The sequence below is a fragment of the Ambystoma mexicanum genome, chromosome 12, assembly GCF_040938575.1.
Source record: "Ambystoma mexicanum isolate Mex_15411 chromosome 12, UKY_AmexF1_1, whole genome shotgun sequence".
In the NCBI taxonomy this organism is placed as follows: Eukaryota; Metazoa; Chordata; class Amphibia; order Caudata; family Ambystomatidae; genus Ambystoma; species Ambystoma mexicanum.
The window spans coordinates 1,113,772,041-1,113,796,688 of record NC_090936.1 but is presented as its reverse complement, the minus strand read 5'-3'; the positions used below and the strand labels follow the sequence as shown (position 1 = coordinate 1,113,796,688).

Here is a 24,648-nt window from a genome sequence, read left to right as displayed (position 1 = left end):
AGTGATTAAAAAGCAAAAAGATAACAAATGTGAATATTAAAGTAAATAACTATAATATATATAATATATAACTAGGAGATTATGTCAACTTAAAAGGGATGTTGAGGAAGAACAAGAAGACATAAATTAATATCTTGATAATTTGTCTCATTTAAAAAGTAACCTATGGTATCAGTATATGAAGGAAGTGGAAGAGAGAACATCTGATTAAAGCTGATATTTATGTTCCTTAATACTGTATGCCATGAAGGCAGCAAGAACATTTATTGCCAAAGGGATGGATGCACATGATGCAATATGTCTCAGTAATCTAGCAGCATGTACAACCAGTGGACAGTTGAAGAATGCAACAACATGTTTGGGAATGGAGGCTTGGTTCTAGTTGGAGAAAATAAAGAACAGGTATGTCCTGGACTTAATTAAAGCAATGGAAGGAGGCATGTGTGCCAAGATCAGGCCTTCTTGCTGTACATTTATACTATCCCATAGTGAAGAGAATGGAACCCTGACAGAAGCAATAACTATGTTAAAGATTTTGCATACAAAGATGGAAGAAGAAGCTGAAGAGACAGCAGGAGATGACTGGTTTTCATTCCTACTGGCATGGATTCCACCTTGGCTGGCTAATGCTTTCAAAATACTTAGAGCAAAACTTGTGTTGATATTGCTAGGACTTTGTATTATAAGGATCATCTTGGGACAGGGCCAAAAGACAGCCAGAAAAGCTGCTGGGATAAGGATAATGATTGACATTGATGCTGTTTCTGGTGAGCAGATGCAAAATGAAGCCATTACCCATGGGAACATAAAGTAAAGTACCCTTGCACCTCCAGGAACCAAGTTCCATTACCCTAAGGATCGGAAAAAATATGTACGATGTTGAAAAAACTGTTCACCATATGGAGAGTGCTGTCGTATGACCTAGAGTGTGGATGAATATATAAATAATGCAGGTCACCTGAGGGGGAGACAAAGATTTGGATCCCAAAAAAGAAGCAGGATTAAGAGAAGAAGCTGAAAAATGTTGAAGAGGAGATAAAGATGACGGAAGAAGAGAATTTGGTTGATAAATCGACCAGAGGGAGGAATGTAGAGGAGCAGCTAGACGACATCTTGTCACTTGCCACCCCCTCACTGCCGTCATATTGAAACAGTCAGAGATAAGCCATAAAGGGGACCCCTTGCATTATTTCCATGCTGAAGATGGGGAGCAGGTACAAGTGGATTTAGGTCTCCGGCCTAAGCCCCTCCTACCTGGTGCCTTCCTGGTTGCCACTCTTTTTCCTGATTTAGCGAAGCCCACCCACCTGGTGCCTTCCTGGTTGCTGCACGTTTTCCCTACTTAAGGAGCCCTCCAGCCTCTTTTCCTTTGCAGATTGGGGACAGGTGCAAGTGGACCTAGGTCACCTGGCCTAAGCCCCATCCACCTGGTGCCTTCATGGTTGCTGCTCTTTTTCCCCACTTAGCAAGCCACACCAACCTGGTGTCTTCCTGGTTGCCGCTCTTTTTCCCTAATTAAGGAGCCCTACAGCCTTTTTTTCCTTTGCAGATGGGAAGCAGGTGCAAGTGGATCTTGGTCTCCTGGCCTAAGCACCACCCACCTTATTAGCCCTGCCTCTTCCTTCCTGGTCTTAACTCTTAGATCAAGGGTGTCTCTCGCCCGGGCGTCCGAAGCGAAGGACAAACGAAGAAACAGGCAATTCCTGTTTGGACCAGTTCGGACCAAGAGGACCCATGGCCCGCACTCCTGCTCAGACAGCAGGAAAGCATGCACCAACGTGTGTTTACTCCCTCTGCCTGCCCCCCTTCTCACAAACATGTGTTGCCTGTTTTGCTTGATTCTCCAGCCTACTTCTGCAGGAGTCTGTCCTGCTACATTCTGGTTTCACCATCACTGTCTTGTGGCCAATGCTGGATTTGACTTTTATGGACTTCATTGATTCACTGTGCGTTACCCTTTCTCATCTCTCATGCTGGACTTCCTTTGCATCTTGTACTCATGGTGGCCCTGAATCATGCTGTTCCCATCTTCATCTTGTATCTTGGATTGCAACATTATGTGTTACTACTGACTTCAGCAATTGTATTCACTCTCCCCTCTTGTTTCTCCACTCTTTTTGACTGCTTACTCTGTTCTCTGCTCCTCTCCCTTTCTCCCTTTTCCTATCTCCTGCCCTCCTCCCCTTACTTTCTTAACTTTCTTCTATGCACTCAGAATTGTCCCTGGACCTAGTATGATAGCAAACTCGTCTGTCTCCGCCCCCCTCACCTTGCTAGTCCCCCACCCTCCAGCACTATTTGAAATGTTGTCAGGCCTAGTACGATCGTCGCTTGTTTTGTTCCTCCCCTCCCTTTCTGCACCCCACTTCCTCACCTTTTGTTTTTCTCCAGCTCTACCATAAATGTCATCAGGCCTAGTACGGTAGTCGCCTGTCTGTTTCCATTTCCTTCCCACTCTCCCCCTCCCTTGCTTATCTATATCTTAGCTCTTACACTATCTGAAATGTCGTCAGGCTGAGTACAATAGTTAATTTCACATCCTTACTGTTCATGCCCTGTAAGAATGTAATTGTATTTCCCCTTGTTCCCTCCCTTGCCTTGAAGCACCTTGAAACACATTGTGAATAGGCGCGATATAAATAAACTATCGTATCATATCATAGAGTATATGAGAGACATTATGCACTCAGACATCCGTACAGAATGTACCCTTGCACTGAAAGTGTGTAAGGATGTTGCATGGAAGAATGCTATATGGAATGATGTCGCCTGCCACAATGTCGATGAACATTATGGATGTACATTAAAGTGAAATCTGATGAGGACAAAGTGATATCAGAAAGAAGATATATGAACCTATGCTGAAATGATATGAAAATACTAAGTAAAGATGTAACTGAAGCACCAAGAGTAACTTAGTTTAGTTTTATTTGTATTTATTTGTAAACTTGTACCTAAAGCTAAAGTAATCATGGATCTAAAGAAGATAAAGTAACTTACTGACCAATAACTGTAAATACGCAGTAATGCAAGCTAGAAAGACAACGTATACAAGCTGGCTATAAAGGAATATATAACGTGTCAAGGTCGGCCAAATTAGGAAAATGGACGCTGGCTCAAGTTGAATATAACCAAGCTACCTCAGAAACAGGCCGAAGATGTAAGAATCAAGAGATGCATGAAAACAGCTGCGTGTGCAGAGCTGATGATAAATCAAGGTTGGTGCAGGGCGATGATGCTATTTTCAAAGCATAAGCACAGAGCACAAAGGGAGTACATGAATAAACTCTGAATGTTGGACATTCTTCATAGATGAAGGAAGAAGAAAACATCTGTGAGAGCCAAAATGTTGGTGAATTAAAAGTATACAAAGTTCACATGAGGTAGATTGAGCAAGTCTCTAGAGGCCAAGAGGAGCAATAGCACCTTGCATAATTAAATCAAATAGCAGCAAATAAAAGGCTCAAATCGACACATTTGTGGTCTCTTCGCATGTGACTCAGAAGTCAAAAACAAAGACTATTCAGTAGACCCTTAAGTTAAGGTACTGGTGTGCTCACACTCCATTGAATGTTCCAGGCCAGTGAGAGGCAACAAGTTCAACTTGAAACAGAAGACTTTGGCTGATAGCCTACCGATGAGAGATGATGGACTAATTGGGAAAATGGTGAGTAGTCTGAAAGGATTCAAACACCTAGATTTCGTTTCATGTACATGCTGCTAAAGAGCCAAAAGTCCAAGGTTGGGATACCAATCAGTGGGGCTGGGGGACGACCTAACCCACAATGTTGCATAAACAAAGCCACTGTTGTTTTGTCCGCTATAATCAGTACTATGCATATTTAGAGGTAGTTCAAGGCGTGCCTTATAGTACAGATAAGGGGTAGCCAATTATGCACTAATCATTATATGTTCTATAAGTAGACATGTTCCCTTCACCAATTCCTTCCCTTGATAATCTTGATAAGACCTCCATGCAATCAAGTTTGTTTGTGAGCGTGCAAGCATCAGTCTGATGTCTTCCAGTTGACCCTGATTTATTCAATTGATAATAAAGTAGTACTTTGCCATATTTCTGGAGTCTGTCTGATTATTAATTAGAGCCTTTAGTTAATATAGTGGTGTGCTAACACTCTCTTGAATTTTCCAGGACAGTGAGCAGCAACAAGGCCAACTACAAATGGAAGACATCAGCTGATGGCCTACTATTGAGAGATGATGGACTAATTGGGGAAATGGGGAGTAGTCTGACGGGATTCAAACACCTAGGTTTAATTTCACGTATGTGCTGCTAAAGAGCCAAAAGTCCACAGTTGGGAGAGTATGCCAACCAATCAGTGGGGTTGGGGGGCAACCTAGCACACAATTTTGCACAAGTCAATCCACTGTTGTTTTGTACGCTATAATCAGTGCTATACTTATTTAGAGGTAGTTTAAGGCATTCCCTATAGATAAGGGGTAGCCAATGATGCACTAATCATTGTATGTTCTATAAGTAGATTTGTTCCCTTCATCACTCCCTTCTCTTGATAGGTTTTGTATTTTGCCACATAGAATGACATCATAGATGATGCATATTAGGGTATAAGACCTCCATGCAATCAAGTTTGTTTGTGAGTGTGCAAGCATCAGTCGAATGTCTGCCAGTTGACCCTGCTTTATTCAATAGATAATAAAGTAGTACTTGACAATATTCCTTTGGTCTGTCTGATTATTTGGTTTGTGGCCATTATTGGAATTCCATCTAGCACAAAAGATGCTTCAAGGTGCTACAGCACACCACTGTGGAAGAGTTCAACTCACCACATCTTCAAACGCCATATTGAATCATCAACACAACTTCACCACGCTCCGACTCAAACCGCAGGAAGCCATGATGTCATATGCCAACTCGACTCAGCAGTAACATTATCCAGAACCAACTGGATTTCCAATTGGAAACTGTTGGACCTTTCAAAGCAGATTGTTTCCAATGCTGACTCAAACCTTACAGAGCCCCACTCAAAGCCAACTCACTGCCGACTTGCTGCTCGGTCAACATGACTCAATGCATCTCTGACCCGATGTGACAGCAAGGAAAGTATCTAGATGCCCAGTTAGATGCTTTCAAACCACCTAAGACCAAGAACAGGTTTCGGTCAAGATGTCCTGCCCCTGGGGTCCACTTATGGGATCATATTGAGTTATAAACCCCCCTTTTCAATTATTTATTCTTGAAAGATGTGTCCTTTGAACAATGACATTGCTACAATTACTTGCCTGGTCATCCCTGCTCAAGTACACAGAGTGCTATTCTGTATCAGTTCTGAATGTTCTGTGTTCTGTTAAAGGAGCAGGTTTTTGCTTCAATTTTCTAGACCATTATTTGCATTTTAATTGTTTAATTAAAAGTCTGTATTTTTATAGAACCTTGATTGGACAATCTTGTATTTTGGAGTCTTCGCACTATTGCTGTTTGGGTTGCCACTATTATCACTTTACAGAGTATAGCCTGCCCTCAGTCCACATTTCCAGAAAAGTCAAAAGAAGGTATACCCATCCTGTCTGGTCTGTTTTGCCTTTACACTTGGGATCACTGCTGGTTTTGTAGTAGTGCAGGGCTTAGTAGGTGCTTCAAGTATGCCTGCAGAGCAGTAGTCATTTTATCATCGTAACTAACCAACGTCCCTGGCAAATCCCTGGAATTCTACCTACCACCATGCTCTCTCACCTCATCCTTCCTCTGTTTGACAACTCTTTCTGAGCACTGTCTGTCATGCCTCGTACACTGTCCGCCTACCTATTTGAAGATAGGTGCTCACTCTTAGCCCTCTTTGCAACCAGGCCTCCATTATCAATCAAACCATTGCTGACACCTGCTCTCAGCTCTCCCTTTGAACACTGTTAACAGACTGGCATCCCTCCCTGCTAGCCTTAGCCCCTAGCTCTGGATTTCCTTTGAGATTGGCTGTCTCGACACAAACATGCTTCTTCGTCTAAAGAGGTAGTAGATATATTGATCCATTTCAGTCTTGTACTGATACAAAGCTGTCTCCCTTTACTGTCTACTGAATGAAGCTAAATCCAAATGTTTCACTACCCATACCTCTTTTCTCTTATCACTCCCCACTAACTTTCTACTACACCCGGGGATCTGCAACCTTTCACTTTCCTATGTTTTGGATTACAACTCCCATCAGCCCCAGCATAGACAATGGTGATGGATCATGGGAATTGTAGTCCAAAACATCTGGAGACCCCCTGCTCTAGTCAATGCTGCCCCCAACATTCACTCTGTCTCCTCTTGTCTACCTGCCATTGATTTTCCCTTCTACCTCTCATCTGAGATCTCCAAGCTCTAGAATACTCTGACCTTTCTCCTCTCACTCACACCTTCTCCATCACTCGCACCACTACTCTTTCCCATTCCTCTGAAACCTAATCCATTTTGTGTCCACATGGATCCATCTGCTTCACAAACAATTAGGGCTCTTGCACCAATCCCTTCCTCCATCCTCTCCACCTTATTCAACCTACCCATACTCGTTCTGGGCAGCCATTGTACTGACCAAACTCATGAATCACTTTGCTGAGCTAAACAACCCAGTCAAGGGTGGTGGGGCCATTATTGACTAAAGAGCATTTTCAGGCTCTGCCCTCCTGCCTTCCTCAGAAGAAACAAAATTATAAGATAAGAAAGGATACATTTGAAACTGCACTTTAAATTCTCCTGGAAATGCAGCTTACACAGAGAATCGTTATTTTGCGCTACACAAGTAGGGAACAGATAAGGGATTGGCTTGCACAATTACTGTGTTTTAAAATAGAATAGATTAGGTGACAGGAAAGCATGTACACAAGATAGGGACTCACTACACAAGAAGGGCAGAGAATTGTAGGTAGATAAGTTTGCTGTGTACACATAGGGAGGGAAATAATGTGACAGGCATGCACCAGGAAATCGGTAGATAGCAAAGCAAACGTGTCCTGCAGAAGAAATGAAATGTGACAAGCAGTTGCCATTTTAAACTGCACAAACACAGCAGAGAATTAAGTGTTGTAGCTTTAAAGGAATAGTGTGCACAAAAATGTTATTGGCTAAAAAGATGGCCCATAATCAAAAATATATATATAAAATATTTTTAAACAAAGTCCCTATGTAAAGTTTTGAGCAAATGAAGCTCGAATTCAAAATTTGAAGCACTAGGAGACATCCATTTTGTGAAATGGATGAGCCTCCTGTGCTGCGCTCTCGGCACTAATTAAGCAAAAGCCAGCCAGCTGTAATAAACAAAAGCTACCACTGGGTGGATTTTGCTTCATTTGTGCCGGAGACCAGAGAATGCAGGCAGGAAAGCTGCATCTAAGTAAGTGCTTATTTCTTTTTTTAAATAAGCAATGCAAATAGAAAAGCTGCGGTTTTCTAAAACTTAGAAAGAAAACTGCAGCTTTTAAAATGTTGTATTTATGTTTGCAGTGGCTTCAGCTTTGAGTCCCCTGTGCTCCAAGCTGAAGCTACCGAAAACATAAATACAACGTTGTATTTAAAAACACTGCGGTTTTATTTCTAAGTTTCTCTCACTCCTCCGAGCCGGAGGAGCCCGAGAAACTTAGAAAGAAAACTGAAGCATTTTTAAATACAACCGCATTGTATTTCTGCCTGCAGCGGCCTTCACTTTGAGTTTCCTGGGCTCCCATGGGTTGGGGGAGCCCAGGAGACTCAAAGTGAAAGCCGCTGCAGGCAGAAACACAACACGGTTGTGTTTCTAAATGCTGCAGTGTTTCTGCCTGCAGCGGCTTTCACTTTGAGTCTCCTGGGCTCCCCCAAACCGGGGGAGCCTAGGAGACTCCAAGCGAAAGCCACCGCAGTGAGAAATACAATATTGTTGTATTTGTAAATGGCGCAGTATTTACAAATACACCAATGTTGTTAGTCTGATTGCGGCGGCTTTCGCATGGAGTCTCCTGGGCTCCTCGGGTTGGGGGAGCCCAGGAGACTCCAGGTGAAAGCCACCGCAGTCAGAAATACAACATTCTTGTATTCATGATTTCCGTGGTTTTCCAACCACGGCAATCACAAATGCAACAAAGTTGTATTTCTAATTGCTGCGCCTTTGCTTTTTGCCTTCATTTTACATTTTATGTGCTTCCCTGGGCTTGGGGAGCACCAAAAACGTAAAATGAAAGTGTAGGCAGCCTCCTCAGCTCATGTTGAGCTCTGCTCTGGCTGCAGTAAGCAAAAGCTCCCAGTAGGTGGCTTTTGCTGCTTGTTTAGTGCCGCCAGAGCAGAGCTTAACGTGAGCTGAGGAGGCTGCCTGAAATGGCAAAATGGATGCTCCCATGTAAACGCTTTGAGCCTCGTTTGCTCAAAAGTTTACATAAGAACTTTCATTAAAAATATGCTTAATGTATGTTTTGGATTATATCCCATCTTTTAAGGAAATAATATTTTTGAGCGTACTATTCCTTTAAGAGAGGCCTCACAGCTAGGCACGCTATTTGAAACAAATACATTTAATTCAGGAAAAATGCTGCGGTGGCTGGACATAGCTGTCTCAAAGGAATGTCAAGGCTGAGGACACTGTAGGGGAGGTTTACATAACGGAACAAGATACCATTGTGAGCGTTCCACTTTTAAGGTAAATCAAGTTACGGCAACACTGCAGACTATATGAAGTGGAGGAAATTTCCAGAGTGGCTGACAGATTAATGTCTCAACAAGGCAGGACAGAGAAACGCAGATGCCTCTAAAAAGACAAATAATTGCTGAAACGAAATCTTAACATGGTAGAAGTATAATGCCTCACAATAGTTATATTTACTGTTGCAAGAACATGGCGGGCCAGAGTTACTGGGATTTGGGCAAGTACAAAATCCTTGAACTCAGAGACATCATGGCGCAGATAACCTGGGCTGTTTTATTTAATTAAGAACAAATGCGATACGCTTGTCCTCTACTCCCATCTACATGCACATGTCATCATGCAACCAGTTCACGGAGAGTGTGACCGCATGTTAACTGATAAGCATATGTCCTTTCACTGCAGCAGTAATTTTGAGCTTCCCGATTATATTCATGCATGATGAGGTTGTACCTTTTTATGGGATGTTTCATGGGTGGGACCTTAGATAGAGAGTTGCCCATTCAGTAGGGTGGGACATATAGATACTATATGTAGCTCAGCAATTAGGACCAATGAGCAGTAGAGATAGTTTTTCATAGCTCAGTGATTATGATGACATCAGAGTGACTCATCTGCATTATATAAACTGTGTTTTCTGTTCAAAACAGAGAATTTGAGAGTGAGAGAGCTTTGCTGTTGATCTTGTGTTCTCCCCAGCTTTGCATACTTCCAATAAAGCTGGGTTACCTTGCATTTGGCATATCACAATCCACTTTGTGTTGTCTCTTTATTGGCAAATACCAGGTAGAGGTCTATACTGTTTTTGAACCTCTGATGTTAACAGGTCACCAGGTCTTCCTTCTCCTCACACTATTCCAAGTTAACTATCTCAGTGAGACCCTCCAATCTGGTTTCTGTAACTCCCCCACATCAGCACTGATCCACATATCCAACTATCCAACTTTCTTACTTCAGCCCTTCACTCCAAAATCTCCACCATTGTCATTCTCTTCAGCCTTTGATACTGTTGAGCAGCCACGTCTCCTTCGATCCTCCTCATCCTGTATATCTGGGGGAAACCTAGACACTGAACTTGCTTGAGTTGGTTCCAATCCTTCCAAATTCTCATTCACTATCTCCAGGAACCCCCATACCTCCAATCCTGCCAGCCTTCCAATAGGAGTTCCCCAAGGTTCTCTCTGCTGCCCACTTCTCTTTATCTTCTACATGTCCTCTCTGGACAAACTTGTCTACTCTTTTGGCTTCTCCCACTTTCTTCTTCTTCTTCTTCTTCTTCTTCTTCTTCTTCTTCTTCTTATTATTATTATTAGTATTATTATTATTATTATTATTATTATTGTTATTATTATTAATGTATTTACTGAGCGCAGACCTAGCTTTGAGAAGCAATGGATCATTTTACAGAGGTATGCAACAATACAGATACATAATGGAACCACTTTACAGAAGTATACAACAGTACAAATGCATAACATAGCGCTTTTCAGAGGTGAGAACAAAACAGATATACAGTGAGAGTGGAATACAGAGGGGCACAGCGGAGGGGTACAGCACTACCAGGTGACAGAGAGGAGAGGGGTGGGCTGCGTCTAGCAAGTAAGGTGGCGCGAGTGGTGATGTGATGGCCGAGGTGTTGCGGCAGAGAGATTCCTTGAAGAGATGGGTCTTGAGTTATTTTCTGAATTGAAGGAGCCTCCATAGTCTTGGGCATAGGCAGACAAGCCTTGTTTTCTGGTCCTTTCCTTTTTACAGTGGCGGGTTTCAAGTCTACACGTGTCCACCACTTCGTTCATGATGACAACCAGATCTTATACTCCTTACGCACCTTTAGCACTGCGCTGCCCTCTCATATCTCTGTCATATTGTAAACTGCCACTCTATAGGACTCTTGCCGTATTATGTTCAACTCCTCCAAGATTGAAGTAATTTACCTTCCAACTCATCATGCATAATCCCTCCTTTCTTTTCCTCACTCTTTGTGCCCTGATGTTCTTTCACATTCCCCATGCCTGCATCCTTACGGTTATCTTTAATAGTGACCAAAAAAATCCATCAAGTCATAACACCACCTGCATCTAGGTTGAACCTATTTAACACATGCAAAATCTAACCACTCACCACAGACCACTCCAGTAAAGGTCTGATCTACCTGATGGTACTCGATTTGACTACTGCACCAGCCTTCTCCTGCATCTCTATTACCACTCCTTACCCCTTAATATAATTTGAAACCTTGCAGCCCAGACCCCCACTCATCTGCCATCACCCACCTGCCTGTCCAACCTAATCTCTCATTGCACCCATCTTGCATCTAAGCTTCAGACCCATACTCAACCATACTTCAGACCCATACTCAACCTCATTGTCCTCTGCCTCACCTGTTCCACCACCCAATTCTGAGCCACTTCTCTCCTTGCTCCTCATGATTGGAATTCTCACACCCTGATATCAAAAATAAGATGACTGTCTCTTTTTTCAAAATGCCCTTAAAGGTTATCTCCTCTCCACGGATGGGGAACCTACCCACCAAAACCTATGCCCCTCCCCCGATCTCTTCCTCCTCTCCATTGTTCTCGTTAGTTGGTATAATTTGACATGACCATATGTATGCGTTCTCCATTACATGTCCTCACTGATATTTTTCTATGTTCCATTACTCTGTGATATGTTTCAGTCCTGATAGCGGCTCACAGACTTTCTTCAGGGCGGTCAAACTTGAACAAGATATATTTCAAAGTTTCTTTGGGAAAACTCATGAGAGTCAGGGTGTGGTGTAATGTCTACCTTAGCCCCTCATTACAAACTCCTCGGGGTCCTTCTAAATATGGTAGAGTGGTCCGGGGAAAAGGGGGAACGATAAAAAGTGGACAACTCAGTTCAAATCTAAATGCATTTCCAATTATTTTTTTATTATTTACTTTTGTATTTGTATAGCGCTTAGCACCCCGGAGGCATCAAGGCGCTGTTTCAAGAAAGTGTCTTAGTTACAACATGTACATGGCAATGCACGGGTTACAAGTAGCAGGTGCCTAGCATGAGATCCTGGGTAGGCGTTTATACAAATAGTCTTGTTTTATTGCTTTTGTGAAGGAAGTGTGGGATTCAATGCTTCTAACTGTGGGAGGGAGCAGGTTCGAGTTGGTGGCTGCTAACACTGGGAAGCTCGACACGCCTGCCTGGGCTTTGAGGCTTTTTTGGAATGGCAAGACGGTTGGTGTGGCTGGATCTGGTAAGTCTGTTTGAGGGGGCGCTGAGTATCTCTGAGAGAGGTACCGTGGTGCAGTATCATGGAGACATTTTGTGGTAAGTGCGAGAGACTTAAAGAGGATGCACTCCTTAACGGGAAGCCAATGGACAGATTTCCTCTTGGCTGAGATATGATCTCTTCTGGCGATGCATGTGGCTGCTCTGAGGGCATTGTTTTGCACTGTTTGTAGTTCCTTGATGTTCTTTTCTGACGTGCCTAGTAGGAGTGTGTTGCAGTAGTTAAGGCCAGATCCAATGATTGCTCTGGCGATGGTGAGGGAGTTTTGTTGCGTTAGGAAAGGTCTGTCGGCTGTAATAAGTTGGGCCTTTCGTGATACTGGGAGCCCCCCCCTCACTTGTTACTTTGGGGTTCCCGCATTTACAGTCATGCAATTCTATTTGCTCTGGACTTCTTAGGTCATGTAGGATTGGAACTGCATATAGATCACCTCCGATCCTTGGCGGAGGAATCAGGAAGGGTGGTTATGAATCTCAGTGGGGGAAACCTTTGATGTGTCTACACAGGGTCTACCCTAGATAGACATCTGATCGGAGTTGTGGATAGAAGGAGCCAATGGGTGCTCAAGCCTTCTCTCACCTGTCAAGATCTAGCCATTTTTGTACACACCCCAACTAGTTGAACATTTGGACCAGTAGTGGGCCGGCATTATGCATGCAGCGGTATACACATGAAACCCCATCCTTTGTTAGTTGGCCCCATGGGCAAGCTTTTAGGCGGGGGACAATGGGGTTTGTCGACCCAACTTTTGTGGCACTCCATTTTGCCCCACTCATTTGGCAGGGGTCCTTTCCTTTAGATGTCATGCCCTCCCTCAACCCCCCCATCCCACAGACACACAACATTTTCAGCAAAGTTACTCCACTGGTTGGCCCAATGGGATTCGCTCTGACTCAAACAGTTTGGCCAATTGGGAAACAAGGTTAAGTTGAGGGAAAGTTTTATGTTGAACAGCAAACACTGCAACAATATATTGCCTTCTGCACCCCAAAGAGACCCTGAAAGGACGGATATAAGCACGACCTCACACAGCCCACCTCTGTGCCTCTCGCATCGCAATGGTGATGGGTAGTATGCATGTCGCTTAACTTATCAAAGCAAAGACATCTTTATGATTCACAATATGTCCCCCCATTGCTGAATGATTCTTCGGCAACGCAACTTCTATAGCAAGGGCCTGCAACCTGCGGTTCTCCAGATCTGTTGTACTTCAACACCCATGCACCCTCACCATTCACTCTGCTGGCTAGGATTGATGGAAGTTGTAGTCCAAAACACCTGGCGATCCAAAGTTTACAGGTCCCGGATGCCTTTGAATGATGGCGTTTTCTCAGCTTTGCCTTGGAATCATATGTAGATGTTGGGGGTTTTCCATGGAAATGTGAACATCGTCCGTTTTGATTGCAGCCTGACTTTTGAGGGGCAAACTATTAAAGCATAAGGGTGGCTCTGTGCCGTTTAACTTTAGGGACTTGTCATCACATTGAGCAACTACGAAACAGGCTCAAAAAGATTGATAAATGTACGTTTTGGGGTATGTAGTGCCAACGTAGCTAGAAAGTAACTAAGCACTGCACAACATGGGGGTAGAATACAGAGAGAATAAGGCTGGGGGAGCATAGGCGATATGTAGTCCAAAACCTCTGAAGTGGCAATGGTTGCAGTCCCCTGCTCTATAACTTAAGGATTGTGACGAGGAGGACCTGGACTCGGAGTAATGAAGATTACCAGTAAGGAACCGGATCCTGTTTTTGTGTTTGGAAACTGCTGAATAAGCATTCTAGTTGAATCAGCATTCGGATTAATTTTTAATTTCCGTTATGCTTTGTTATAATGATATATTGATATGGTGCTATGAAGTTGTGTTATATTGCGTATTTACTTAACTTGCGTCGTTATTTGACAATACATGTCATTGCATCGTGTTATAAAGGTGTATGATCTTACGTTCTGAGCGTGTCTCCTCTGTGTTCGTTTTGAAGTTCTGTTATTGCAATACCTGTCGCTATTTTATTAAAGGATATGTGTGTGTGCGCGCACGCGCTCCCGTGTCTACTAATTTTAGCATGTCTTGTACTTGCTATTTTTCCAAAACACATGGTAGAAGTATCTTCCGTTTCACCGCGTACACATTGCAAGCAGCCCCCCACCCAACCTTGCACTGCAGGATTGGATGGAGGGCGTGTGCTGTTTCTGTGTTATGGCGCCGTAGCTGTGTCAACAGCCAGGGGGCGAAGCCGGCCGGGTTACCCAGGGGACACGGCCCGGGCCCGACCACGGAGCGCTTTCCTGCGTCCAAAACTTCTGGCCGGGGATGAGTCCGGGCGGGGCGGAAGAAAGGGGGTGCGTGGGGGTTATAGAATCTGTAGCCCCAGCTTATTCCCCTTTGCAAGAAGGCGGGCTGAGCAGATGCCAGGATGCACGAGGATGTTGTTCTGCATATGTGCGTTTAGCATCAATGATCAATGCTACAGAAGAGTGTATTTACATTCGTGTGTATATTATAATATATATATATATATATATATATATATATATATATATATATATATATATATATATATATATATATATATATATAAAACAGCACCACCCAGCAGCCAACACCACAACATTGTATTTGCACAATGTATTCAAAATCCTGGATGTGCACATACACATACTCCTATATGTGTGTTGCGGCGGGCGTGGGGGTGTGTGTGTGTGTGTGTGTGTGTGTGTGTGTGTGTGTGTGTGTGTGTGTGTGTGTGTGTGTGTGTGTGTGTGTGTGTGTGTGTGTGTGTGTGTGTGTGTGTGTGTGTGTGTGTGTGTGTGTGTGTGTGTGTGTGTGTGTGTGTGTGTGTGTGTGTGTGTGTGTGTGTGTGTGTGTGTGTGTGTGTGTGTGTGTGTGTGTGTGTGTGTGTGTGTGTGTGTGTGTGTGTGTGTGTGTGTGTGTGTGTGTGTGTGTGTGTGTGTGTGTGTGTGTGTGTGTGTGTGTCTGTGTGTATAAATGTGTATATGCACAATGAGCATACACTCATCTGAATCGCAAGCTGTCACTCGAAGGTGCTGAAGTGAGCCCAGTGTCCACCGTACACCAGGTTAGCGCCTAGAGATCCTAGTGCCAATTACTCTGTCCCTGATTCCGAGAAAAGTCCCCTCTTCCCGGTCAATGAAAGTGGAAAGCTCTGAGTGGCCGCTAATCTAGGGTGACCAGACGTCCGGGTTTCCCCGGGACAGTCACCCCACGTCCGGGGGTCCCGGGAGTTTTTTTCTTTTATAAACCCCATCCAGGGTTTCAGATATGGTCCCTTTTTTTTCCCAGGTTCCGATTTTCGAAATCCCAAAATCGGATCCCGGTGCAAATTGTTTTGTGCTAATGGGGGCATGAAATGCTTTTCACGCCCCCATGTCCACCCATTCCCCTCCCCGGCGCTCTCCTCCAATGAGAGGAGTGTGCATGTTAGCACACCCCTCCCCCCGCAACAGGCTGCCGACATAGAAGTAGGACTAAAGTTGTATGTATTTACCTTAGTCCTACTTCTATTTCGATGGCGCGTCCGGGTTTTAAAAAAAAAATCTGGTCACCCTACGCTAATAACCAGGACCGAGAGCGTTAAATTCTAAGGAAACCGGCAATGTGTGTGGTCTGTTCCATTAAAAGCACGCACTAGCAAAGCCAATAGGCCTGCCCGTGCTGCATTTGTACATTGCGTGCTTTGTAAACGAACACAAGAACCGTTTTATTATTAAAAAGGAGTGAGTTTTCAACTAGCAACTACAGAGCTGGAGACTAAGGGCCCGATTCATGGAATTATTTGCGTGTGAAATCAGGAACTTGCGCGTCAAACTGCATGCGAGACACCACTCGTCGATTCATGGAACCGTCTGTGCAGGACTTTTTTTTCCGGGACCAGCTCTGCAGGCGGACTAGTGCCTGGAGCGAGACTCCAGGCAGGGGGTGGGCGTGGCCTGCGTTACGGCCAGAATACGGGAAGGTACACACAAAATGGGGAAGAACAAGCCAGAAATTGGGCGTTACGAGGGACGGGTCGCAGGCAGCCCATAGCACACCCTCAAATGCGCACGCCAAAGCGTATTCATGTATGTGACCGTGCAACCTCTCACCTGTCATATGCCCACGATATACCCAAACAGTGCCCTCGAAATCTCTGCCACCCGGAAGCAGGCGTATGGACTTGTGTGGAGGAATCGTGGTTCTGAGCGTACTTAGAGGTGCGCGTACGCTGAGTAACGGGGTGCAGGGACTGTTTATGAGGGTTTGCACGCAGTTAGACTGAGAAAAAAAATGCTTGCCAGGAAACTCTATGCATGTCCTCGGGTTTGCCATTTACAGTTACGGGGTGCCATTTACAGTTACGGGGGACACCGCGCAGTGGCGCTGTGGTGCCGGCCTGGATGGGAGCTTGCAAGTGTAGGTGAATGTGGCTGTTTTGGCTTTGCGCGTGGGCGTGTCTGAGGCGTTCCAGCCGCGACTTGCGAATATGGTTACTTTGCCCAGTTAATTCCATGAATACACGGGCGCGCATTTTTTGTTCTGCATTTTTTGTTCTGCCTGCATGCTCGTGCAATGTCCTTATCGGTGCGCGGGACTTGCGGGAGAAATGCAGACTTTTCCATGAATCAGGCCTTAAAAATACAGATGTCTGTCTCTGCCTGCAAACGAACAGTGAGCGAGCTCGAGGGAGGCCAGGCTAGGCTGCAACGCCTCCTACTCGCTTTACTAGTGTTCGTCCTTATAGTCGTGCACTCTTTCAATGCGCTGAATTCCTACTGTTTATGAGCAAGCACCCTGGCCGCCCAGTGCCCTCATTCCACACGGGGTATTTGGCACTGGTAACCTTCCACGTAGGCGCCAGGGTGGTGCCCACCAGCACACATAGGGCCTGGTTTACAAAGACTGCCCCCCCCTGTTAAAACATTTTTGTAATTCGGTCCCTCCGTTCTGCCGCCGATTTCACGTGTTAGCGCGGTGCTCATATAGGGCAGTAGCGCCCGTTATAGTAAGACAGTCGCCCATGCGTGGGGGGAGGGTCTTGCAACCTGACTGCTCGGCCGGCAGGGGGTACAGCAAAGCAGAGGCAAATAACCCAATGAAAAGCCTCGAGCGCCGTTTAAATTAATCGGGAATGCTATTTATATTGAAGGCATATTCTGGGCGTCCTGTCCCAAGACAGCTCGCCCGAGGCTTTCAGCCGTGGGCTTTGCCAGAGCGGTTTATAAACGTGCAGCACCCTGCCCGCCCCCTCCCCTCTCCCCGGAACTGGAAACGTGGATGTGCTTCTTCCTGGCGGGTTGTTTTCTTGAAGTGCGCAAGAAATATGTGGGAAAAAACGTGGAGGCGAAAGCACCTCGTACCGCGCCTCCAATGAAGCGCCTTTTCTGAAAGCGCCGTATTGCTGCACAAAAAAGATACGTATATATATTTGACGCCCTATCTATCGCGATAGTAATAGGCGCTAGAAGACGTCTTTGTTTATTAATATCCTAATATCAAAGGGAGACATATTCGCCGTTTGCGGGCTCCCCCGCGCCCCACTCCTCATACTAACACATGCAAAGGGCGCGGAGTAATTCGATTTCTCGCCTGCCCGCCGGCCGCATCCCACCGCGCCGTATCGGTTGCCTCGTATCTTCCTTATCGCGCTTTCCAGGCGCTCAGCCGACGCCTTTTGGCTCAGATGTTCTAGCGATGAGTGATAGGGGGGGGGGGAGACGGATTCACGCGAGACTCAGGATGGGTTCAGCGTGGGTCCGTGGGGGCTTACATTTAGTGAGTGGCGAGAAAATGTTCCAACCCCCCCTCGCCCCCCCAGAGGAGCAAACCCCGGAGGCGTTTCCAAGGGGGTGTCAACTATCACATTCGAAACAAGGGCCCAAAGAAGACGTTATTTATTTAATTGCGTGCGTGCGTGTAATTTCACTCGGGAATGACCCAGGACCACTCCCGGTTCCCCCGCCACAGTGCCACGTCCTGTGGAAAATGTGCGGATATTGCATGGAACCTGCCAACGGCAAATATAGCCTGTGAGTGTAGCGCCCAATATTCCCGTGAGCGCTAGGCCTCGCGGAGCAACCAACAGGGTATGGCCTGCGGCCAAAACCTTTGCGTGCTCTGCCTTGAGCAGGGGCCTCTCTGCACACGTCTCTCTCTCTCTGCCTGAGTACCCGGCCTATGGGCGTGTTACTCCCCGCGGGCACCAGAACAAGGGCACGGCCTGTGCGTGTCTTTGCTCCCTGCAACAGTGCCAGTCTTCAACGACTTGCGTGACGTCATCGGCGATCTAGACCGTGCTGTTATTTATGATGTTATCAATGACCTCCATTGTCAGCGCCTTCATGTGGGCGTGGGGGGGTGAGGGGGGGGGGTGCAAAAGTCAGGCGAGAGTTTGCCTCCTCATCTAACCTGCTAGGTATAAATAAATAAATAAATAAATAAATAAATAAATAAATAAATAAATAAATAAAATAAAATAAAATACGTCAGTATCTTCTAGGCTGTGGAATTGTAATCTGACATCAAACTTAAGAATGTTCAGGGATCTTTAAAAAAAAAATAAGTATTAACTGAAGTTGGTGTGAGGTCAAAGTAGGACGGACCCTTAACGGGCCCTAGGCACGCACTTTTAGCATGGTTGCCTTCCAGCCCCGTTCGTCCTTGGCTGCAGGTGTACTGTGGCCCTGCCAGGCGTGGCACGGCCGTGCCCAGTACCCGCGGCCTCGAAGGAACACTCCCGGGCGGCTATGTCTCTCTCCCGCGGGCAATCCGATTCGCCCCATCCTCGCCGTGGGTCTCGTCGCCACTCCTGCTCTCTTCGCGCAGGAGTTCTACTCGGGGTTCCCGGGAAAGACAGGAGAGAAAACGAGAGCGTTCACCTTAAAAAAGACTGATATTAAGAAGGAGGGAGTGTGGGGGGAGGTAGGGGAGGTTGGGGGGGGGGGGGCAGGGAGACAGAGAGCGAGCTCTGAGGGAAAGAGAAAACACGGAGAGAGAGATGGAATAAGAGAGAGATGCGGAGAGGGAGACAGAACCGGAGCATTGGAATGAGGGAGAGCGCGAGAGAAATGGAGCAAGAGCTGGATAAGGAATAGGGAGAGAGTAACAAAGAGAAGCAGAGAGGAAGAAATATGGACAGGGAGGGGTGGGGTAAGAATAAGAAGAGGCGGGAGAGAGAAAGAAAGAGAAAGAAAGAAACACCGAGATGGTAAACCATCGATACGGGGTTTATTTTGTCGATGCAATATAGCAACACATTGCAGCACTAGGCATTGCACAAATGCTCGGTGAAATGTACAGTTCCGTGGAGCTATACATGGGTAGGTACGCGCTCATGAATCGTTTAATGTGCGCTTTTATTTCATTTTTTTAAATCATGCTTAAATAGAAAATGGCGTGGCCGCCGTGGTCCAGCGCACGGGAGAAGGCACCGTGTGTGCGTTGCGTCTGCAGCTTCCTTTTGTGGCGTGGAGGTGAGATGCGGAGCCTACATAGGTGCGTTGTTACAGCGGAACGTCCCACGCTTTTCCATTGTGCGTGTATTTGTTTGTTTGTTCGAGTGACTCAGAAGGGGGACACGTCCGCGGACACGACACCTTCCGGACAGTTCGTCTATAGTGTTCGGAATTGGAGACTAGCAGTGCATGTATATACATTCGGGAAAGGGAGGGGGGACGCCCGTGTGGGTTCTCGTTTACCAAAAAAAAAAAACCGACATATTAATACATAAAATAGAGCGATAGAGTTGTAGAGTGATTGATTGACTGATTAATAGTTAGACGGATAATAAGATAAAATGCTAGATACATGGATAAAGTGGTTTAAAGAGTGATAGAAAGGCAGATAGATGATAGACCACCTATACACATAAATACATGAAAAAATTCAAATATAAAAAATAGACCGCATATATGGATAGATAGTGTGATTGATAGATAGTGTGATATATAGTGTGATAGACAGATAGATGATAGGCCACATATATGAATAAATAGACCGATAAAGTGATAGATAGATAGATAGATAGATAGATAGATAGATAGATAGATAGATAGATAGATAGATAGATAGATATTGATAGTGTGATAGCCATTATTAAGGTAATACATGTATCTATCTATATGTACCAATAAGCAGTTGTAGACCAACTCTTCACTTTGAATGAACTATAAGTGAAACGAGTAACCCTCCCTGACTATATTATTATTATAATGGTATTTTTGGTTGTTGTTTTTTAGTACACTTTTAGACACTGCTGAGAGCAAGTCTACTTGACTATTATTCAGTTACACCCTAGTGAGTGTTTGCATTTTATTAATAATCTATTTTGTCACTCATAACATAGTATTTAAATACACTTACAGATAACTTATATTGTTACTTTTTAAAAATGCGACCATTGATTCCAAGATTTACGAAGAAAGCCTCGTGAGCGACACCTTGGAACACCGTGAATGGGAGTAACTTCCCAGAAAAGCTCCTGAGGAGCCACCAGTGAGTGGCGAAACACGCGTAGCAGTTTCATTGCACTGCCAACTAGCAAGCAGGAGGATATATACAGAACTGTCTATTGGGAATGAACACTTTGATGCACTTGAACGCGAGTGTCTTTCCTCTAAAAAGAATAATCCTTCCAGGTGCAATTGTCTGCCTAGAACTTCTTCATCATTGGATAGATATTAATAGATCGATGGAACGATAGATAGATCGATAGATATCAATAGATCGATGGACCGATAGATAGATATGAATAGTGAATAGATCAATGGACCGATAGATAGATCGAAAGATATATATGAATAGATTGATGGACAATAGATAGATCGATAGATAGATATGAATAGTGAATAGATCGATGGACCGATAGATAGATCGATAGATAGATATGAATAGATCAATGGACCGATAGATAGATCGATAGATATATATGAATAGATTGATGGACAATAGATAGATCGATAGATAGATATGAATAGTGAATAGATCGATGGACCGATAGATAGATAGATAGATAGATAGATAGATAGATAGATAGATAGATAGATAGATATGAATAGATCAATGGACCAATAGATCGATCGATAGATATGAATAGATTGATGGACTGATAGATAGATCGATGGACCGATAGATCGATATATATCTATGAATAGATCGATGGACCAATAGATCGATATATAAATATGAATAGATTGATAGACTGATAGATATGAAGAGATCGATGGAAATTAGATTATTGGACCGATAGATATGAATAGATCGATGGACCGATAGATAGATCGATAGATATGAATAGATCGATATAGACAGATAGATATTAATTTATCGATTGATCAATTTGTAGATTGATAAATAGATTTGATTAGATCGATCTATAAATAGAAATTAATAGATCAATAGACAGATACAAAAAAGATCGATAGATAAATAGATATGAATAAATCGATAGATACATAGATATGAATAGATATATGAATAGATTGATAGTTTGACAGATTGATAAATAGATATAATTATATTAATCTATAGATACAAATGAATAGACCGATAAAGACAGATAGATACACATTTAGATAAACCATGACAGATAGACAGACCACGGGGATGGATGGCTAGATAAATATGAATAGATAGATAAATAGATAGATAGATAGATAGATAGATGGATAGATATGAATAGATCGATGGACCGAACACAGGGATAGATAGATAGATGGGTGGATGGATGGATAGATAGATAGATAGATAGATAGATAGATAGATAGATAGATAGATAGATATGAACAGATCGATGGACCGAACACAGGGATAGATAGATGGATGGATGGATGGATGGATGGATGGATGGATGGACGGACGGACGGACGGACGGACAGACAGACAGACAGACAGACAGACAGATAGATAGATATGGATAGATAGATAGATAGATAGATAGATAGATAGATAGATATGGATAGATAGATAGATAGATAGATAGATAGATAGATAGATAGATAGATGTATTATTGGCAGATGCAGCGGTGGATGTATTCTGCACCCACACATGAACCGTGCATTCTATAACACGCATGTACAGGTGCCATTTGCACGGTCGGTGCATGTGGAGCCGTGTGTTAGTAGGTCAGCCATCGCCGCGGTGGCTGCTTTTGCAAGCAGCCCTCGGGTGTGCATCTGGACCGCGCGTCCCAGGCGTCCCCCCTGTCTGAATTGTGTGCACACGCTCGGCTTACATCCCATCTGAGTGCTGACAGGGCTCCCACTTGTTTTCCGCGCGCACCCCGACGCACCCATCTCCATATGATGAGCGGTATGTTGCGATGTCAGAGCCGCGAGGGTCAGCGCGTCGTCTAGCGCCTAGACACCTGCCGTAGGAGTGGTGACCACACACACGTCTGTCCATTCAATGCCCTTTCAAAGACAGTGAAAGTCAGCCCTTGAGAACGGAGCCAAGGCGAGGGCGTCTAAAGCCGACCAGTGTGTTAAGTGATGCCTGGCAGCCGGCCGAGGACGTGTGCGGGTGAGGGGAGGGAAAGTGGGCAAGTGTAAAGGCGCCCAGCCTGGGTTAACGTCCATGCTGAAGGTCAGATCGGGTGACGTGCGGTGTGCGCCCACCCCTGCCTGTGAGGCATGAAATACAGTGGGGGTGTGGCAAGGCACAGCGCCCTGTAAAATGGCTTCTCGGCGCCGAGCTGGCCATCTGTGGTGGAGGAATCGTGCTCTTCTAGGCTGGCAGGGTTTCGTTCTGAGGCCAAGGCGCCGCCAGGCTGGCACCGACCTGCCCTGGTCTGTGCGCACACGGCCCCTCAAAGGGGGGTCTCTACCCGAAGATGCTGAGGTGCGTGGCCAAGTGGCACCGCGCCTAGCAACAGAAGAACTGCCCACGAAGGGGGGCGGGGGGATCTGAAAATAAAACTGTCCCCAAAATGGGAGTTTGAAGGGCGACCCCCACACACACTAAACCCCGCACCTCCCCCACCCACCCCCCCCCCCCGTCTAATTATAGGAATGGGAACATCGAGGGCTCGAGGAAGCCACGATTACATGGGCATGTCTGCACTAACCTGGGGAGCTGGAATGGGCACCAGGCTGCTATATCCCCCCTCTCTTTCGCTGCGGCACTGGCTGGCGAGGCTGGCGATGGCGGGCTGGAGCTCCAGAGAGAAACCCACGGCGCTTTGGTGATTCGCCACCTCCCTGGCAGCCTAGCGCCTCGCCCTCCTCAACCTATGTGCGTGGACCGGAGCTCTTCCGGGTTGGGGAGAAGGGGGTGGGGGCGTAGAGGAAGAGAGTGATGGGTGATTGGCACCGAGGCCAAGCCAGTCCCACACAATGGTACACAGAGTACGGACATGGGGCGCGTTAAGATATAGGCAGCGACAAGGCGCTATAACGCGCGTATTGCCGTATCTAGCACACTCGTATGCCCCCTTTACTCCATCCCCGGGAGTTGTAAATCAGGGAAATTCATCTGAATTAACAGTCATATGGGAAGGGGGTCGGGGGCTTCTCGTGTGGAATTGCACATTAATCGCGGAGCGTTCAGGAACGCGCGCCCTTTGGTCCACGTACAATGGTCATGTCGCGTGTTCGTTTGCACCCCTCGCAAATAGCGCCATTGCTGCAAGGAGCTGCCATTTTAGAAATAAGAATTGAGAAATGAACTCCTCGTCCGTGGGAAGGGGCAGGGGTCCTCGGGGGCGCGCCACAGCCGCAACCGATGAGTTCACGCGACATGAAAAATAACGCGCGTAAAGAATAAAAAAGCGATCACGACAAAACGATGATTATTGTTCTTGGTGACATTTTTATAAATACTTCCAATACGCCTGGAGGCCTTTGGGTGGAGTGCGCTCTACACATGTCTAAATACATACATGAATAAATAAATAAATAATAACAGCAATAACCTTAATACTAATAATACAAATAATATCGCAATAGTTTATATTGGCTTTGCTAAAGTACACATTTTATTCTAAGAGTGCCAATCACGACAATGTTTTGCATTAAATGCGTGTGTATATATATATATAGATAAATACATAGTTAGGTAATGTTTACAAACATTTCGATACATTCATTTATAGAGATAAAATCCAGATAATGTGAAATATGGGTCGATAAATAGACGATGATATAGATACATGGAAATAGATAGCAGGGGGGTACAGGTAGATATCGATCAATAGAAAAATAGATAGTAATAGACATATCGATAGCGAAATATATGTAGATAGATATATGGATAGAGTGATGGATATACATATTATAGATAGCGCTTTGAAACACTTCTCTGTGTATGGGCGCTATACAAGTGAACAATACATAAATAAATAAATAAAGTGATAGCTGGACAGACAGACTGCGAGATAGACAAATCTATAGATAAATCGATAGATAGATGTGCAGACCGACACACAGCTGGATAGATTACGTGCGTGGGCAAGCCTAGTCTACTGGAATGACCCCCCTTCCACACACCCACCCCGCATCGCAGCGGCGTGGAGACCGCTACCAGAGCACCGCCGTGGCCGGGAGGCTCCACCGGGAACCGCTTCACTGCCGCCGGACCGGCGCCAGCAGGCGCGTGAGAGCAAAACGGGGGCCACACAAGAACATTCTCGCCTTGTCGAGGCGTGGAGGAGTTTCTCCAGTACAAGGGGGTGCTCAACAACATCTCCACATAACGGTTTATTGAAAACGCACGGCTCAGAATAGCGCAACCCAACGCCGTGGCGGCCGCAACAGCATCACGCAAG

At 45.2% G+C, this 24,648-nt stretch overlaps 1 protein-coding gene across 1 annotated transcript in view; it reads right to left on the bottom strand.

The window, feature by feature from the left end:
• GATA3 (GATA binding protein 3) overlaps positions 1–23,082 on the bottom strand; it is a 150,723-nt gene extending 127,641 nt beyond the window's left edge. Inside the window, exon 1 of the mRNA XM_069629682.1 lies at positions 22,951–23,082. The gene's annotated coding sequence lies outside the window, so the exon portion shown is untranslated. The remainder of the gene's footprint in view (positions 1–22,950) is intronic.
• Positions 23,083–24,648: the final 1,566 nt, after the last annotated feature.